The 20,398-nt window shown below is 40.5% G+C and overlaps 1 protein-coding gene and 1 long non-coding RNA gene across 6 annotated transcripts in view; one reads left to right on the top strand and one right to left on the bottom strand.

Annotated features, from left to right (window-relative positions):
• CHD7 (chromodomain helicase DNA binding protein 7) overlaps positions 1 to 20,398 on the top strand; it is a 207,139-nt gene that overhangs the window by 74,005 nt on the left and 112,736 nt on the right. The gene's annotated exons all lie outside the window — the stretch shown is intronic.
• On the bottom strand, positions 302 to 2,742 carry LOC118501711. The gene is made up of 2 exons (XR_004904354.1): positions 1,968 to 2,742; positions 302 to 1,755 (listed from the first exon to the last, which is right to left on the bottom strand). It is a non-coding gene; the product is annotated as an uncharacterized LOC118501711 (long non-coding RNA).

Here is a 20,398-nt window from a genome sequence, read left to right on the forward strand (position 1 = left end):
CCACTGTGTATACAGTGCAGCCTAATGAACACTTCTCTGTATTTGCCTTCAACGTAGCTGGTTTATTGCAGAGGTCAGAGTTGCACGGGGTTAAAATGGAAAATACCATGTGTAGAGTTAAAGCAAAGGAAAAAATTCTACTCCATTTGTCCTTTCACCCTGTGGTCTAAAAGCATGAGCTGAACCACATAGGCTAAATGGTAGCCTTGACTCTTAGTGTCTTTTAATTTGTAAAAAAAGTATTGTTTTTTGTGACTATCAAAAATTTTGTGGGTAACAAGAAGCTTTTTTTTTAGTTTACTTTCAAAGCTACTTTCAATACTGCATTTTAATCTTGTGTCTTGGTTACCTTTGCTGAACTACACTAAAGAAATATTTATTGAGTGCACATTATGTGCCAAGCACTATATTAAGGACAAAGATTGGTGGTGTGGTGAAGGCAGCGTGGAGATAAAAGCCTTCACTGAGATGGATAGGGGGTTTTGTTATTTCAGTATAATTTTCAGGCTATTGTTTCTTTCTTTTCTTACTGTGTTCTAGACTAATGTTGTCTAATTGAAATGTAACAGAAGTCATAAATGTAAGGCATGTGTATTATTTTAAGTTTTCTGGTAGTGACATTAAAAAAAGAAACTGGTGAAACTAATTTTAATAACATATTAAATTAACCTAATATATCAAAGATATTATTTCAATACTTAATCAGTATAAAAAATTGCTAATGACATATTTGGTATAAGTCTTTGAAATCTAGTGTATGTTTTACATGCAGAACCCATCACTTGTGTTGCTGAGTATAAGTAAATTTATGCGGATAAATAAATTTAAAATTGTTCAGTCTGATTATGATAGTCAACCTCTAAGACAGCTGTTAGTACCCTTGTTATAAGGTCAGGAAAGCAGTAACAATTTTTTAGGTATCAACAATATATATAGCGTCGGAGGGGTGTGTGTTGTATAGATATCAGTACATGAAAAGAGATATTAGTGAATTGAAATGCCATTTGTTTGGATTTTAAAGAATGCTGTCTGAATATATTCTATTGTCTTGTAGAAAGAACATAGCCAGTGTTTTTTGAAAGGTAGATTACAACCATTTTCAAGATTTTGGCTTCTAGTGGTTTTTGGATACTTTTAGTACTTCGTAGTCATTTTTCCCCCTATCTCAGAATCTCTTTGTCTCTCTCCCCTAATTCTTGTTTCTTTATGAAATTTGTTCTCCACAGATAAGGGGAAAAGCCTTTATTTTTACTATTATGTATGCGTACCCCCACCGCCTCTTTTCCTTTCAGTTTTTTCTGTCTGCTGCTGCTGCTGCTGCTGCTTCATTTTATTGATCACTCAGAAAGGCAGTATCTGGCACTGCAGAGCAGTAGTTGGCTGGGGAAAGAGAATTGGGAAGTTGGTCAATCAGGGGGACAAGTTAGGGGAAAAGCATTGCTAGACCTAAATAGGAGAATTTACCTTAATCTTGACATTCTCTATTCTTAGTAGCTATAGCTGTCAATCTGTAGATAATCTTTAGGTAACCACAAAGAGATGTCCTGTATTCTTCCTTTGTTACAGAATACAGTTCTTTTATCAGCAAAGGAAGTCAATTGCAAACTTGTGCTTTTGCCTTGCAAAACTTTAGTAGGTGGTGGCATCATTATGAGTTAAGCGTTCATTTTTTAAAATATAGGAGAACCTCCTAGGGTCAGGCACTGGAGTTGGTGCTGGTAGAAAATTGAAAGCAACTTGACAAAATGCCAGGGACTTGCATTATTTTATTTTATTTTTTAAAGATTTTATTTATTTATTTTTAGATAGGGGAAGAGAGGGAGAAAGAGAGAGAGAAATATCAAGGTGTGGTTGCCTCTCACATGGCCCCCACTGGGGATCTGGTATGCAACCTAGGCATGTGCCCAGATTGGGAATTGAAACAGCGATTCTTTGGTTTGCAGTCTGCACTCAATCCACTGAACTACACCAGCCAGGTGTTGGCATTATTTTAAAAAGTCAGAAGTCAACATGGGTACCAACCACTCATCACCCTGTTTGCTTTTTCCTGGTTTAGACGATAAGAGTGATGGCCAGGTAAGGCTGGAAGGTATTTTCTTATGTCTAATATTAATGATTGGATCAAAGTTATTATCCAGGCAGGTATTTGAAGGAAACATACCATTTTGGGGGATGCTTGTTTATGAGCATAATGATTCTGATTGACTTTATAGTGTATGTAGCCTGTTCTTCTCTGCGGCCTTCTTTTTTAACAGAAATCATTCTGTACCACAGATTTCAGCAGAACTCTTGGACTTTAATACTAATTGTGTGATAGGAAAAACAGTTGTTTGAAGCTATATGCAACAGGTGTCGATCTTAAGAGTTTTTGGTTTGTTTGCTTTGGCCATAGGCATAAAGAGTTAAGATATTGAGGATGTACAAGTAGTAATGTTGGAAACATTAAGAGTTTTTTGAATGCCATTCTAACTTGTGGCCTTCCTATTTGTTCCTGGGCTGGCTGGAGCAGGTTTGCAGCCTTAGCATAAGAATTTCACCCTTTGGTGGGCTGTGAGGTCCCTGCCTCTTGCTTAGTTTAGGGATTTAGAGCATTACAGGGTGGATGTTCCTGGTAGTGAATAGGCAAGGACATTCAGATCGTCTGTTTTCTGAAACTTTTTTTTGGAAGTTATATTTCTTCCTTCCTTTTTTTTTTTTTAAGATTTTGTTTATTTATTTTTAGACAGAGGGGAAGGGAGGGAGAAAGAGAGGGAGAGAAACATCAATGTGTGATTGCCTCTCGTGTGCCCCCTACTGGGGACCTGGCCCATGACCCAGGCATGTGCCCTGATTGGGAATCAAACCAGCGACCCTTTGGTTTGCAGGCTGGTTCTCAATCCACCGAGCCACACCAGCCAGGGCGGAAGTTATATTTCTGAACGTGCTCTTTAATGAGGGGGCTGTGTGTAGTCTCAAAGTATTTACTGAATCCAGGAATATTTGAAATTAAAGTTCAATTTTTAGATCATGCTTCTTTTTTTTTTTTTTTGCTTTTTAAAAAAATTGTTGTTCAAGCACAGTTTTCTGCCTTTTACCCTCATCCCAGCCCACCTGCCCAGCCCTCCCCACTTCCCTCCCATTTTCATCCCCCCCTTGTTTTTGTCCATGTGTCCTTTATACTTGTTTCTGCAAACTCTTCCCCTTTTACCCTGAAATTCCCTCCCCTTTCCCTTCTGGTCACTGTCAGCCTGTTCTCTATTTCAGTGTCTTTGGTTATATGTTGCTTGCTTGTTTGTTTTATTGTTTAGGTTCCTGTTAAAGGTGAGATCATACTGTATTTGTCTTTAACTGCCTGGCTTATTTCACTTAGCACAATGCTTTCTAGTTCCATCTATGCTGTTGCAAAGAGTAGGAACTCCTTCTTTCTGCTGCATAGAATTCCATTGTGTAAATGTACCATAGTTTTTTGGTCCATTCAAGTGATGGGCACTTAGGTTGCTTCTCATACTTGGGTATTGTAAATTGTGCTGCTATGAACATTGGGGTGCATAGGTTCTTTTGGATTGGTGTTTCAGGGTTCTTAGGATATAATCCTAGCAGTGGAATTGCTGGGCCAAAAGGCAGATCCATTTTCAGTTTTCTGAGGTAATTTCTTACTGTTTTCCATAGTTGTTGTAACAGCCTGCAATCCCACCAACAGTGCATGAGGGTTTGTTTACAACCTCTCCAACACTTGTTGTTTGTTGCTTTGTTTATGATGGTCATTCTGACTGGTTTGAAGTGGTATCTCATTGTGGTTTTAATTTGCATCTCTCTGATAGCTAGTGATACTGAGTATCTTTTCATATGTCTCTGGACCCTCTGTATGTCCTCCTTGGAGAAGTATCTGTTCAGGTCCTTTGCCCATTCTTAAATTGGGTTGCTTGTCTTCTTAGAGTGGAGCCATGTAAGGTCTTTATATATTTTGGAGATTAAACTCTTGTCTGAGGTATCATTGGCAAATATGTTTTCCCATACGGTTGGTTCTGTTCTTATTTTTATACTGTTTTCCTTAGCCATGTAGAACCTTTTTATTTTGATGAGATCCCATTTGTTTATTCTTTCCTTTATGTCCTTTGCTCTAGGGGACATAGACTTTATGTATTTATTTTTAGAGAGAGGAGAAAGGAAGGAGAAAGGGAGAGAAACATTCATGTGTGGTTGCCTTTTGTGCGCCACATATGGGGACCTCGCCCACATACCAGGCATGTGGCCTGACTGGGAATCAAACCTGCAACCCTTTGTTTAGCAGGCCAATGCTCAATCCACTGAGCCACACCACAGGGCCCATCACACTTCTTGATGGACTCTTATAGCCAGAACAATTTATTTACCTTAAAAATATATATAAAATTGTGGGATTATTCAGAGTTATGATGTTATTTGTTTTTGCTGTTAATGTTAAAAACACATCGAATTGGCAGTCGGTATGAAGATTTGGCTAAAATTTAATATCACTGTGGGGGTTGACAGATAGACAGCAGGGAGTAAGAGGGTTTACCTTAATCTTGACATTCTGATGTTATTGTTCATTCTTTGTAGGTATAGCTGTAAATTCAGGGATAATCTATAAGTAACCATGGTCAGAAGTAGACCTACGGCCATAACCAAGTAGGATGTGTCTATGTTGCTTTAAACTGGCCCATTACTAAGCTGACTCCATTTTGGGCCACTCATCTTGCAGAGACATTTTTAGAAAGGAGCTCTGTTGAAATACATGGAGGTGGACCTTGGATTTAAAGGAGACAAGTGAGAGTTATGTAGAGGAAAATGTTGGTGATTTAATAAGGACTTAATTTTATTTTTATCAGCTTGTCTTTGTATATTTTCTCTTTGCTCTTTAATGATGTTTACCCAAACAATGGGGAATGTAAATGGAGCTCACTCATACTCCACACTGGGGACAGATGCCACAGCAGCTCCGTGTCAACTCAACTTCTGATTCAACCAGGTGTCCCTCTTACTTCGAAATAATGGTAGAAGATTTAGCTTAAGGAAGGAAATGTTTCAGAGTCTGATTTTGGAAAAGGTCTATCCTTAGAACCAAGTTTAAAGCTCATAGCTTTAGTTTTTGCAAGAAAGATAAAAACCAATATTTACATATTGGTTTCTAAGTTTGGGTATTATTGGTGAAGGGGAGGGGGAACAAAAGCCCACTAAAAGGCCACTTATTCATAGAGCAAAAATGAGCCAAATCGTCAGATCAATTTTAGTAAGTTTTTCTCACTGAAGACTTGAATGAAAATCCTTTCAATGCCATGCCATGTTGGATGCTAGAATCATAATACATATTAACTATAAATTATAAGACTAAATTAATGGAAAGAGTTGAGTGTCAGCTTATTTGTATAATTTGATGTTTCCCTTGTCATTTAAAACAAGTTTTTAAAAATATTTTATTTACTTTTAGAGAGAGTGGAAGGGAGGGTGAAAGAGGAGTGAAATAACAATATGCAAAAGATATGTTGGTCAGGCTTGGTTCCCTTCACATGCCCCCAACTGGGGACCTGGCCTGCAATCCAGGCACCTGACCTTACTGGGAATCAAACCAGTGACCTTTAGGTTTGTAGGTTGGCACTCAACCCTCTAAGCCACACCAGCCAAATGAAAGATTCCTTTGTCATTTTTGAAGTGACTTCTGCCCCACTGGGCCACACACTGGGAGGCCGGCTAGGGTACTTCTCTCCAATAGAGGAGACAGTGCAGAATGGTGAGACCAGGGGCTTCATAGGCATAAGAACTGCATTTGAACTTGTCTTCCAAATTTTTGCTAAGTCAAACTGTTGGATACTCACTTAATTTCCCTGAGTCTTAGTTTCCTGAGGGAAATAATTGTGCCAATTGCACAGATTATTAGAATTAAATGAGATAATGGCTGTAAAGGTTTTATCACAGTGTGTGGCATGCAGATAAGTCCTCAATAAGTGTTGAATATGTTAAACCACAACTTCTGTTGTGGTTGTTAAAATGAGATCTTGGAATTTTTTCTACCCACTTTCCACTCTTTTACCTTAAAGTAGAAAAACTTTCCCTAATGTTTATAAAACAGAATATTATATATCAATGTCTTAAAAGTCAATTTATCAGATTCTCCATAAGGCAAAAAAAATTTCATAAGATTTTTATGGGGGAAGCAAACATTTCTGTCACACTACTATAATTTTTAGAATCGAATTTCTAGGAAATGGGATACTATACATAAAATATCAACCTCTTTGTCAGCGTCTCTAATTTCTTCCTTGTTTTGACCAAGGTGAACATCATCACTTAGTTTTTAGAAATTTCAAGCAGCAGAGGTTAAGTTGGTGTCCTGTTTTGTATTGCAAGGGAAGTTAGAGAGTATTCCCTTCAGCATGAAAGTTTAACTCCCTGAACTGTATATACACCTATGTGTACCAGGTTGGGCAAAAATAGGTTACATTTGTGAGTCTGTGAAGCACAGGGTTTATTTTTGTGTTATTAATTATTAATCATTGTGTTGTTTTCCATATGAACAACTGTAAACCTGCTTTTGCGCGACCCTGCATAAGTCTTTGTTAAATATAAATTTAAGCTTACAAATGTTTACCACAAATTCAGTGATTGACTTCACCCTTGTTTTTAACAGTGTCTTGAGTACTTCCACAGTGTGCTGTCACACATCTTCAGATGGTTTTATTAGTGTGTTCAGTTAGTGGATCCTGTTGAGTCATACTGGTAGCAGCTTTGAACTCCATTGGTTTGTTGGCTTACGATCTTTTAATGTTTTTTTTTTAAAATCCTAATCTGTTTCTAAAAAGTGACTTTATATACTTTAAAGTGAAACAGTCACACAAGATGAAAAGGATTGTCATTTGATTTAGTAGTTAAAATTCTTTAAAACATTGTCAAATAAGCTGATTCAGTTTTGAGCATGTGAGGTTTACAATTTTGGAGACAATTTTTATGCAACTCATAACACTGTTGCCATTTTTTAAATTTCATTATTTAGAGCTATTAAAATTTAGTGTTAGGAGACTCCTTAGAATGAGCTTGGAGCACACAGTGTTGTTTTTCCAGAAAGATCACAGTTATATCTTTGCTCCAGTTTGGCTATAAGGAAAGCCCTTTTGCTTATCATCTTCAAAAATGTTATACACTACAGTTTTTCTTTTTATTTATTTTTCAATAAACTAAGATTTATCACTAGACTTTAAGAAAACAATGAATTAAATAAAGGAGAGGTATAAGGTGAAAAATCCATTTAAGAGAAAAAAAATGTGATACTTTGAAAATTCCTTGAAAAAGCCTCACGTAGTCACAGACTCAGCCACTCCTGACCCACCGCCTCCCCACATGCCATGCTGGGAAATGAGAGGGACCTGAGCCTGACTGAGACGCAGCCCTGCTGCCTGGCTGAATCAGAGCCGCAAAGTGGAAGCTGTCTGGTGATGTGAGTAATCATAAAATGCACAAGCCTTACACACTGGAGTTTTACAGTTCTCCTTCTGATCTGTATACATGAAACAATTCAGCAAATGTTAAATAGATTATAAAGCCACAAGTCAACAGATCATCACAACTTAATCATTCACATCCCATCAACTCTTCACTCATCCAGACTAGGGGGCTCCCCGTCTTCCCTGACATGTCTGTCCGGCCATCTGCTCATGTTGCTCAGTTGCCCGTTTCCACTGTTGTCCGTCCTTGTGTCCCTTCTCTCTTCCCCCTGCTCTTTCCGGCCCTTTACTCTGCGGAACTCCTGAAAACCGCCTCACGTTGAGTTGCCGCCTCTTCAGTCTGTCTGACTCCTCTGGTCTCCACTGTCCCTGCCTGTCTCGCTGCCCACTCACGCTCTGTCCTGCGACTCACCTGTGTGGTCAGTGCGGCCTCGCCCGGCTCCCGCCCGTCTGTTCCCACCCTCGGCGCCCCCTTCTCCTCATCCCTGTGTCCCTCTGAAGTGCCTGTCCAGTGTCGCCCCCACATTTGCTCACAAGGGCGCGTCCCCTTTGGCCCTTTCGTCTCGGTTTCTCCTGGTTTCTCCGCGTCCTTGCTCCTCTCGCTCCTGCCCCCAGTTTCCTGCCTGCTCCTGTGGCCACTGCCCGGTCCCTCCCACCTCCGCGTGGACTCTGCACCTTCCTTGAACCCCGCACTGACTGCTCTCCATCATGTGTCCTCTCTCAGGCCCTGTCCTCCCCGAAATCCGCAGGCCGCGCCCCACGCCCCTCCCCAGGGAGCGGGGGGGCACCTCCCGTCACACCCCACGGAGTCCTGGCTCTTCTTGGGTGTCGGGCGCCCAAGAGCTGGGCGTGTGCGGTCGGGTGTCTCCGGAGGCCCAGGCCGGGGAGCAGCCGGGCCTGGAGGTGCTGCGCGGAGGCCGTGAGCCCACCACTCGGCACCCGGCGTGGCTCTGGGCCAGAGGGCCCGTGGAGCGGGGGCTGACGGCCCACGGGTGGAAAGGCGTCGGCCAGAGCTTAGCTGGAACCCTATGCGAACGTCCACCAGGCTGCGGAGCGGTGGAGGAGCCCGGGCGCTGCAGGGGGCGCTGTGTGGGGAGTGGGATGCGTGGCGGGACCCGCAGGCCCCAGGTGTGTGGCGCCGGCGCGCCGCTCAGGTTTCCGCCAGAGAGGTCTGGGCGCTGGGGACTAGGCGCCGGAGTGTCGGTGGCTCTGGCCGAGCCTCTTCCGGTCTGCCTGGTTTTTTTGTTATCTGTAGATTACAGAAAAGTGAGATTTAAAAAAGGCTCCGAAGAGGAAACCTATTAATTACTATCTAACGTCTACCAGAAATATGGTTAGCAAATATCATGTACGATGTTTTTATATTTCATCATACTGAGCTGTAATCTATTCATAATCTGTATGAGATGAAACGTTCTCTTTGTGTTATGAAGTACTGGAGTGGTTTCCCTTAATTCAAGGTTTAGGAGTGAAAAAAAACCAAACCTTATAAATATACTTATCTGACTATTGCAGTTTGTCAGAAAGTGTCTACTGTTTATGAAGTTGTTTTTTCAAGAAAGCTTGCCATGTTCTTAGATATCACATTAAAGATGTGTTTATAGAAAATGTGAATTTTCTGTGATGATGAGACTGGCTGTTTGCTCCGTGTCATAGCCATCAGCCACAGGTGGCCACTGAGCACCTGAAATGAGGCTAGTGAGACTAAGTAACTGAGGTTTTAATTTTTTTAATTTTAATTAATTTATATTTAAATATCCATGTGTGGCTGGTGAGTTACATATTGGGCAACTCGGTATAATAGAACAAATGATTTAAATCACCGGAAAATAAGAGGTAGAACATAACCAGAACTAGAGAAGAGTTTGTTGTCTGTGTAGCCATCATAAGCTTTGTGTTTCTACTCTTATTCTCTCTCACCTCTTACCAGATGCCTTAAAACCATGGATACCCTGTATCTTTTGGCTCTGTTAGACAGTGATAGAATATAGTGATCCACAGTGGTAACATTGACACAATTCGCTTTGTTATTTTTGGAATAAATCTTTGCTGTGTAGTAGCCAATTTGTTGCTAAACATGGCATGCTTTTTAAAGTAATGTGAATAGTGTCTTGTTTTTAAGTATAAGTGATATTTCAGGAAGTTATTTAAAAAAATTTTAAAAATATTGTTCCCCCAAAGAGCTCTTCATCACAAATGGTTCATATAAAGCATTAGTTATTATTTAGTTTCGTTAAGTTTCGTTAAGGCTATCACAATTGATAATATTGTGTTTTTTCTTGAAAAAAGTCTAAAAATTTGACACTGAATTCAGTCTCCTAATCCCTGAAAGAAAAAAAATTCAAAATATTTTCTCAACTGCTTATGGCTGATTGCCATATCTTGCTTATTGGTCTCTAAGCTACAGTTTTCATATTTCCAGGGCAGAGTGTATGTCTGTGTGACTCTCTCAATCAGAAGACAGTAGTGTTTTTATTTGGCCTTGAAGACAAGCAGAAAAATGTTAGTTGTCCCAAGATGTTCCTTTAAGGTGAATTACTCCTATATTAAGGTTGATATTGTTGCCCCCAAATTTTGTAATGCATGATTAGTGGCAGAGGGTAAAAACAGTTAATAGAAATTTAGCTTATAGTTCTTAGTTGATATTTTTCCATAAAGGATTTGAGACATTCTGACAAAAGAATGTGTGTGTGTGCGTCCATGTGTGCCTGTGTGTGTGTGTGCACGCGCTCGAGTGAAATAGAAACAGGAAATCCAGTCCTGGAATGGAAGAGCAAGGGATTATGCTAATTATGACCTTGGTTGCTGGTACTGAGCATGGAATTATATTTTGACTTTCCTGGTAAGTGTGCAAAGGGAAACATGAGAACATATATAATTAGAAAGAAGGAAATGTATGTTCATTTCTTTTTTCTCAGAAATGTTTTTTCCCCTGGCATCAAATCTAAAAAGAAATTTCTTATTTTTAGAGAGAGGGGAAGGGAGGGAGAAAGGGAGGGAGAGAAACATCGTTGTGAGAGAGAAAGAGCCTTCAGTTTCCTCTCATATGTACCCTGACTGGTGACAGAACCTGCAGCCTAGGCTTGTGCTCTGACTAGGAATCCAACCGGCAACCTTTTGCTTTTCAGGCTAACGCCCCAACCAACTGGAGCCACACGTCAGGGTACAAATACCTTTCTTGACAAGACCAAATTTAGGACAAGCATAGAAGCAGGGTTTTTTGTTTTTCTTTGTTTCACAATGGTTCTTTCCTTGCCCTTTGATTATACCACCTAAGTGTGTGACACAGGACTACACGGTGGAGGCCATTCAGTGAGGGTTGCGTTGATCTGGCCGAGGCGTCTGCATCACAGAGACCCTGCTTGGTAAAACAAATGACTTAAGATGCTTGAGGTGGATGGGTTGCATACTTTAGGTAGTCTCCTCTGGATTTGGGGGCTTTTAAGTAGGTCATGGATAGAATCTTGGGCTGCCTCAGAGCACTGTGGGGATGATTCTGGCCTGAAAAACTTCAGTCAGGTTCATCTGTGTAGAAACTCTTTAGTAATTTTTCCATAAGTTGTTGAATCGTATAGCCTGTTAGTACATCTACTAAGATGAATTAGTAGAAACTAGACCCAGGTAATTGAACAAGTTTATTTACCTCATGGACTTACTTAGGTCTGAGTCATTATCCTTTAGAGAATAGGTACCAAAGATGGCCATGTTAGTTCTGATAGAATTTACTTTGAATGATTCTCTTTTGACATTTAGATTCCAGGATCATTCTAGATAATAAAGTGTGAGTCCAAGAAAGAACATTTCTCTTCTTGTTACAGAGGCAGGAGAGGATGTGTCCAGATCATTTTGTAAATGATACTGATATCTACAGGTAACCGCTCATCTACTTACAAACTATGTTTTGTTTAAAGCAATGCTTTTAAGTATTGATGATCTCAAAGAGCTTTTGCTTATGAGGGGTTTTCCAGTGGATATTTACTGTATCAGAAATTCATAATAGGAAAAATTTAAAATACTAATTTATTAAAAAATAATAAACTCATTACAGTAACATAACAAAGTGGCACATTTTCTAAAACTATGTTTAATTTCTGGCTTAATAGAGGACAACTGGATCCTGTCTCTGCTGCTGAGTTTGGTCTGTTGTAATGTTTTGGTTAAAGTAAATGAAGATAATGTATTCTCACATATATATTTATAGGTGAACAAAGGAATATTTTAATACCTTATTAGATAATTATGGATATTCTTTAATTCTACATGAAAATTCAACAAGTGGTAGTTTCTTAAAAGTCAGTTGGAAAGTGGGATCTGAAATTGTATCAGTCAACTTTTCGTGCAGTTAGATTAAAATCCTTGTACTTTGAATAGCTCTCTTTTAACCATGTGTGATTTTGTAACATCACAAATATACTACTTGGGAAATATTGGTCTGTTGAATTGTGTTGATCTTCTAAATATTGATACATTCTAGTATACAATATTAGAAATCACATTTGTTAATGTCACTATCATATCAGAAGTCTTTGAAAATGGGAAGTTGTCAAGTTCATTGTTGTGCTCACAGGTTTTTAAAATTCTGAGTTGTGCTTGAAAACTCATATTTTAGTATTGGAAATAAATACTATCAGTTACTTTCCTCAAAGTAACAAGCTCACTTCGTTCATTTTTAAAAAATCACTGGCAGATGACCCAAATCTGAACAACCATAGTTTGTCTTACAGTCATTCTCTCAAGTAAGTAAAAACAGTGTTCCACAAAGCGGCCAGCCAGTTCAACTCACAACTTAAAAAAGATGTGTGACTGCTTTTCCAGGTGAAGCCTTGGTGCTTCAGTGTGTAGCAGAAATGCTTCCTGTTCCTCACAGAGGACCAGAAAGATGTGTATGCAAGAATAACCAAAATCAGTTTTTGTTGTTTTGTCAAGGACATTCTTAAATGAACTTAATTTGTCTTCTCTTAATGTGAGCTGGTGGCCACGAGGAAATCATGACCACTAGTACAACTTGCTATCGCTGCTTTGACTGTGTTGGCCTCATCAGTGTAAATGTCAACACGGGGAAAGTCAAAGGGTATCTTGGTATACTATGAAAAGGTTTTGACTTTGTGGATGCTCTGAAAGGGTTTTGGGGACTCACAAGAGTCCATGGTCTACACACTGATTGTAGCTGGTTTTAAGGGAAATTCCAAATATCTATTCCTTATAAAATTGAAAATTTGTTCTTTTCTAGAAAAATCTAAACTGTGTTTGGCAGTAGGAAGGTAAAGCAGAGTTAGAGTGCTGCTGTCACTCCCCGGCCTTGTCTTGAGCTGGAAAGAATCGAGTGCCTGCAAGAGAAGGGAGCAGCTGGACTGATTTTTGCCATTGAGGGATTTGTGAATTCTGGAGTTGTTGGCCTCCCACCCCCGCCTTTTGGTGAGAGAGCATTTACAGTAAAATCTCATTTTAAATTGGGTCCTAGTACTGGGTAATTGGGAAGCATTATTTTGCTTGCCAAGGTGAGCCCTTCTCAGTCATGTCAGCACCCCTACTGTGCCAGGGACACAGGGCACACCATACCCACTTCTTCCTTTTGTTGTAGCATGGAGTTAAAGATTCTTTTGATGAAAATCAGGTGTTGGAATAGCGTGTTTCAACTAGATGTGGAGAAGTAGGATTGTTAAGAAGGAAGTGTGGTTGTCCAGGTGGACCTCAGAGGATGGCTCGCTCGATCTTAGTGGGGTCATTGGTTTGACCATTCATTCATTTGTTCATTCATCCATCAGATGTTGAGTGACCAAGAGGCCTCTTTTTGATGTCAAGGTACATGGGAGCCTGAGGTGATTATCACCAGACCTCATTTGGTGATAATACAGTAGGAACAGAAGGCAGTGATTTTCTTGAGGTTTATTTTATCTTAGGACATTTCAATTTAACTTTATTTTTTAATTCTCACCAGAGGACATGCTCATTTAGAGAGGGGAAGGGAGGGAGAAAGAAAGAGGAAGAGAAACATCGATGTGAGAGAGAAACATCTATCGGTTGCCTCTCACATGTGTCCCCAACTGGGGACCAAACCTGCAACCCAGCTATGTGCACTGACTGGGAATCGAACCCTCAACCGTTCAGCTTATGGGATGACACTCCAACCAACTGAGTCACACCAGTCAGAGCATTTTATCTAAGACTTTCATCAAGCTTCCTGATATTCCTGTCAGAGAACACAGCACCTGTGTGTTGAGGTTTTCCTTGATTACTTGTATCCACTGGATTCTGTTGGCTAAATAGCTAAATTCATGTTTTTTGGGCCCCTAGCAGACTGTCACCCTTTCTGTTAATACCTTCTTTCTTTTCTCAGGTCCCCCCACAACCACCAGCTTTGATAAAATTGATTATTGTGCAATTTTTCTTTTTCTTGAGTACACTTGACTGTTGGCGTTTCCAAAATTCATTTAGGTACCTTTTTACTATTCTTTAGGATATGTTGCTTTGGTAGATATTTCTCTCATTTGTTTGTTTTTATTAATTTAGCAGCACTCAACAAATATTTATTAATGATTATAGCAATGATTGTGGCGCTAACATTTTAGTGAGAGAGGCAATCAACCAATTAACCAAAGCAAAGTTACGTGTTTGTGTGTGTGTAATATTAAGCAATATGAGTTATGAAGAAAAACAAAACTGAATAAAGGGATATTGAAGTATAGAAAGTGGTATTTTGGGTAACTTGGGAAAGGAATGCCTACTTGGGAGTGACACTTAGCAGAAAACCTGAATAAAGTACAGGGTGTGAGTCATGCAACTCTCTGGGGGAGAGTGTACAGCCTGTGCAGATGCCCTGAGGCAAGAGTGTGCGTGGTATGTTCGAGAGGCAGCAGAAAAGCCGTTGTGTTTGAAGTGTAGTGGGTGAGTGGGAGAGTAGTAGGAACTTTGGTTAAAGGAGTAACTAGGGGGTCAGCTCAAGTACAGTATTGCGAGCTTTAGTTAGGGCTTTGAATTTTACTGTGAGATAGAAAGAGTTCTTGAGCATGAGAGTGGCATGATGTACTGTGTATTTCAACAGGCTCACTGCTCTTCTCTGTGAGGGATAGGTGGGATGGCAAACATGGTTAGCACAGGGGAACAGTTGATCAAGCTCAGACTAGGGTGGTGGTAGTAGGAAGTGGTCACATATTCCAAAGTGGCAGTGACTGGATTTGCTAATCGGTTTGAGAGAAGGAGAGACATCTATCAAGGTTTTGGTTTGAGCAGTAGGAAGATCTGGAGAAGCAGGTGAGGGCAGAAAACTCTGGTTTGGTTTAGACATGTTAATTTGGAGGTGCTTTTAGTAGTCTCCAGTGGAGATTTTAGATAGGCAGTTGAATATAGGATTTTAGGGGAGGAGTTGGGCTGGAGGTATGTGTTTATGAGTTATCATCGTAGATGGTATTTTCTGCCATAGGCCTCGATGAGGTCATCTACAATAGACAGGTAGATGAGAACTGTGAGGATAGAGTCCTTGTGCAGCCCATCATTTAATAGTCTAGACTAGAGGATCCAGGAAGGCACAATGACAAGAGTAGCCAGGAAGGTAGAAAACTGCTGCCAGGTTGCATGTCCTGGAACTCTGGTGAGGAAAGGGTGGCGATGAAGGAGTCACCAGTTGTATCAGATGCTGCTGTGAGGTCCAGTAAGATGAGGACTGATTCTCACCAGTTGAAGTCTCACAGATTAATCTTTTTCATATTCTTTAACATTTTTTTCTTTTATTAATTCCAGAGAGAAGGGAAAAGAAGGAGAAAGAGAGGAAGAGAAACATTGATGTGAGAGAGAAACATTGATCTGTTGCCTCTTGCAGTCACCCCGACTGGGGACTGACCCATAACTCAGGCATGTACCCTGACCGGAAATCCAACTAGCAGCCTTTCAGTTTACAGTATGATGCCTAAGCAATTGAGCCACACAGGCCAGGGCACCTTTTCTGTATTTTTATATCCTTCCCTACATCGTAACAGATTAACTCTTTTATTTTTTAAGTTGTTGAAGTTTAGCAGATTTCTGAATTTGACATAGCAGTTCACCAAGAGATATTTTAAAAGTACTTAGACATCTACTATGTTATCAGGGTGTATTGGCTCCTGAGTTACAAATATGAATAAGAAAACCCCCTGTAAACCTCCTAGACTTGTAATCTTAGGAGAGAATGTATATAAAATTGTGGTGCAGTGCTTGGCATGATAAATATGTGAAGATTTGATGAAGTGAATAATAAAACAGTTGTGGATCCTGACTGGTGTGGCTCAGTTGGTTAGAGTGTTGTCCCATGGATTGAAATGTCATGAGTTCAATTCCTGGTCAGGGCACATACCCAGGTTGTAGGTTCAGTCCCCCAATAGGGTGCGTACAAACTGATTGATGTTTTTCACTCACATTGATGTTTCCGCCTCTCTCCCTCTCTCCCTCTCTCCCTCTCTCTCTTTCTTCCTTTCTAAAAGCCATGAGAAATTGTCCTCAGATGAGGATAAAAAAAATAAGTAAGTAAACTAAAACAGTTGTGGTCAGTTGGTGGCGAGACCAGTATTAGACCAAGACTCATTGATTTTCAGTCTCTACTCTTCCTTCTTCCAGCTGATACCTTTGTTACCCGTGTAAAAAAACAAAAACAAAACCAGCCTTAAAGCTTACAAATATATTTATAGGAGGATATCTATGTGAAAACAAAATTACTGTACTTCCAGCATACCACACTTCAGTAGAAATCTTTCAGTGAAGACAGGAAATCAGATTCCTGTGAGGGTCACGGATAGGGGATCATAGCAGTTTTGGTGAGTTGCTTGTCCCCCTTTCCTAACATCTGCTACCGCTAAAGGCAAAGAAGTATGAACCTCTGTGTGTGTGTGTGTGTGTGTGTGTGTGTGTGTGTGGTGGGGGGAGGGCATGTCTATAGTATTCATTTAATTGGCAAGACAAGCATTTCTTTTAAATCTCACATGTTATCTTTATAATGATTGTAAACTTTGCACTAAAGACATGTCATGCTTGCATAGTAGTTTGATGATTCAACTTCCCTGTCCCCAACCCAAACCCTTATGTAAAAATTCTGGTCCTTAAGGAAGGATGTGCTTTTTTGATTTTTTTGAATCCCCATTGGTCTGCTTGCCATGTACTCTTGGGTAGGTGCTTATGCTTGAGGTTTTATAACATTTCTACATCACTGCCTTGTAATCAGAAATTTTCTTGAAATCTAGATGTATGTCTCAGTTGGGTAAGGTTAGTGAAATCTTCAGAAACCCTTGGCCAGTGCCAGTGGAATTCCTTTTGGAGGACTGGGGATGCCTAGGTTTCCCTCGGGTAAGAGATGTGGAAGTTCTGGCCGGACTCATCAGGACAAGGAATGAGGACTATAGTGTTCCCTTCTCTTCCCTTCCAGGCGCCATGGGAGGGGGCCCTGTTTCCCTATTTTTGCTCAGTCCTTTGCCAGACTTCTGGTCTTAGCTCGTCTCTGTCTTCGTGGACTCTCTCTGCAGTTTCCTTTGATTAGTTCCCTTTTAAACCACAGTAAACAATGCACTGTTTTCCCCTAGTACAGCCCTTTCTTTTTCCTCCCAGGCATAGTGAGTTGATTTTAATTCTTCTAGAACTTTATACCCTAGAGCTTTTGGTCCAGAACATTCACCTACAGTTCAGAAATTACTACCCCTGCAACACCTCTTCTCACCCCACAACTGGTGGGGTCAGGGCTGCCCCTCCATGCCCCCACCGCAGCCCTTTTTCTCTCCACGTTGCGATGGTTCATCTTGGAAGTCAGCATGGCACAGTGTTGAAGAGTATGGCCTGGGAGTCCTGGTTCTGTCATGTATGACCTTTGGTGAGTTGCATAGCTTTTCTGGGCCTTTAGTTTTCTCATCTCTAAAATGGGAATCACATTAGTACCTATCTAATAATGATGTTAGAAAGATTAAGCAAGGTAATGATACATGTAGTGTGCTTACAATTGTGTGTGGTATGTAGTATATTGCTTGTAAATTGCTGTAGTGTTAATGCTACATTATATTACTGCTTACTACAGTGACCATATTTTTGCTAAAATATTATTGCTCCACTGGAGTGAGGTCAGGGTGCCTGTCCATCATCATCTTCTCTGTCATATCCTCAGTGCATGGCACATATGTTTTATAGATGTTTGTCCAGTGGGCAACATGCTATGACAGAAGCGTAGGAGAGAACAGGTGTTTTTTTGGGGGGTGTGGTACATGGAGAGAATGATATGCAGAGACATCTTGCTGGAGGAGGTGCCTTTTGGGCTGAATGGTACATGAGTGGTAGAAGTCATCCAGGGCTGCGGGTCACAAGGCAACAACCTGGAGGACTCTGGGGGGCAGAGAGGGTGAGACTACAGGGGTGAGACCAGCAAAGAAACCGAAGCTCATCCTGGGCAGCACTGTCCAGCAGGAACAGGATGTGAACCACATATGTTGTATAAAATTGTCCAGTTGTCACATTAAAAAAGCAAAAAGAAACAGTGAAATATAATTTTTAATTTGAATTTATTGGGGTGGTATTGGCTAATAAAATCATCTAGATTTCAGGTGTACAGTCGTATAGTATATCATCTGTGTATTGTATTGTGTGTTCACCATCCCAAGTCAAGTTTCCCTCCATTATCATCTATCCCCACTTTCCCTCCTTCCACCTCCCCCACACCTTTCCCTCTGGTGATCACCATACCCTTGCTTGTGTCCGTGAAGGTTATTTTCCCCTTTTTTGCTTAATCCCCTCACCTTGACATAGATTTTAATATATATTAGTTAATGTAATATTCACAACATATTCAGCAAGTAATACTTGAATATTTTTTCGACACACAATACTTAGTATAAAAACATTGACAAGATAATTTATGTTGTTTTTTGTTCTAAGTCTTTGAGATGTGATGCAATTTTACAGTTACAGCACTTCTCGGTTCAGACCTGCACATTTCAAGTGTGCAGTAGCCACATGTGTCTGGTGGCTATGGCCTTGGGAAAGATGGCTGGGAAGTCACAGGTCTTGAGTTAAGCCAGTGGCAGGGTGCATGGAGAAGCCGAGGAGGCAAAACTGGATTACCACAGTTCTTGCTTGGGTACTAGGTGAGTGGTGGCTCACTGTTAGAAGAATTCAGAAAAGAGAACACAAGATTTTTGTTTTGTTTTTAAGAACACAAGGGAGGAGGTAAAATGATGAGTTGATTTTGGAATTTGAGGTTTAGACGTTGGGTGTATGTATACTGAGCTTAGTCTTAGGTTGTATGATCTTGGGGCTTGGGAATGGAACTGAAGCCCCTTAAACCTAGCACTGACGCCCTGGACTCTGCATCCCCTACCCAGCCAGTTGCCTGCTTGGACCTCTCTGTCTCCTGCCCTGTCTCTTGCTCAGGGGCTGTCCTTGGACTTCAGAGGAGAATAGATAGCCCTCCCCCCACCCCCACCAGTAGATGGACTGTGGTCAGAGCCAAGAGGAGAAAAGCACATGCACCAACATTTGCAAACATGCCTTGACCTCCATCTAAAGTGACTGAATACTTCACAGTTCAAAGCCATTAGAATTTTAAAGTTTATTTTAAAATTACCACAGTAAAATTATAAGCTCTTTTTGATAAAAATATGATCAATGTTTCCAGCAATTACTGGAAAATGTCTGTACCTTTTTGCTTTTGGAGGTCAGATTCTGAGAACTTTTTCTAGGTCTTTTGCCGGGGAGTGCTATTGTTGGGCAGCCTTTCTCTGGGAATGAGGCGGTTGTAATTAGTTATAGTGGAGAGGCAACATTTCTTGCCTGTTGAGTCTTATTTAAAATATTCAAAGACGAGATGAAAACCTTATCTATTCATTTCATTCATTCATTCATTCATTCATCGGGCAACATTGTTGAGCACTTACAACATGTCAGTGACTCTGTGAGGTTGCAGAGGTATAAAAATAATCTGTCCTCATATGCATAACTCACAGACACAAAGAACAGTGTGGTAATAGCCAGAGGGAAGTGGGGCCGGGGATGGCTGGAGGTGGGCAATGGCAACATTTGTATTAGTGTCAATAAAAGTAAAGGGAAAAAAATCTGTTCTCCCCTTAAAAACATCCTATTTTGGCAGTGATGTAACTACAATGAAAAGAGAGCGAAGATTTGCATGGGCATAGATACAGAGCGAGAAAGGTGATACTTAAATCAGGGAAGAACATGGTCCTTTGAAAGGATGGCATGTGTTTCAACATTGCCTTGGACATTGCCAGTGTCATTTATTCACACATTTATTAGTTTCAAGTGGTTTCAGACACTCTTCTGGGCACCTTGGAGCTACAGCTGCTGCAAGGTATAAACAAATGAGGCAACAGGGGTGCCTGGAGAGCATGTGTAGTCAGGACAGAGGCTGGAGATACGACATCTGTGTTAATATTTGAAGGTGGTTTGGGGAGATTTTGATACTCAATCAATAAATACTGAGTCTATGCTGTATACCATGCCACACATACATGCCTGTGTGTATATACTCCTGTATGTATAAGAATGGGAGCATAACATGCTGTTATCCTTCAGCAGCTCACAGTTGAAAGAACTAGAAAAATCTTATAATAAATAGTCAACTAATGTGATTAATATTACTTGGCCTTGTGAGAGTATTTGACTCACCTACAGAGATCAGGGAAGGCCACAGGAAGAGGTTGTTTCAAGTGAGATTTAAAGATTGAGGAGAATTTATTTGGGAGGAGACAGTAGGAGTGACATTCCAGGCAGGAGGAGTGACATGTTTACCAGCACTGTAGGGAAAGAACACAGTGTATTTGTGTGACTGAAGTTGTTAGCCAGTGGGTGGGCATGGGGCTGGAGAGGTGTGTGTGGGGAAGACCCTGACTAGCCAGTGAGAGCCTCAGTTTTAAATGTAGTTTATGGAGAATCATTGACAAATTGTACAAAGAGAAGCAGCATAGGTGGTTTGTGTTTTAATATCTCTTTGCTATGATACAGAG

This window comes from Phyllostomus discolor, chromosome 7 (assembly GCF_004126475.2).
Source record: "Phyllostomus discolor isolate MPI-MPIP mPhyDis1 chromosome 7, mPhyDis1.pri.v3, whole genome shotgun sequence".
Taxonomy (NCBI): Eukaryota; Metazoa; Chordata; class Mammalia; order Chiroptera; family Phyllostomidae; genus Phyllostomus; species Phyllostomus discolor.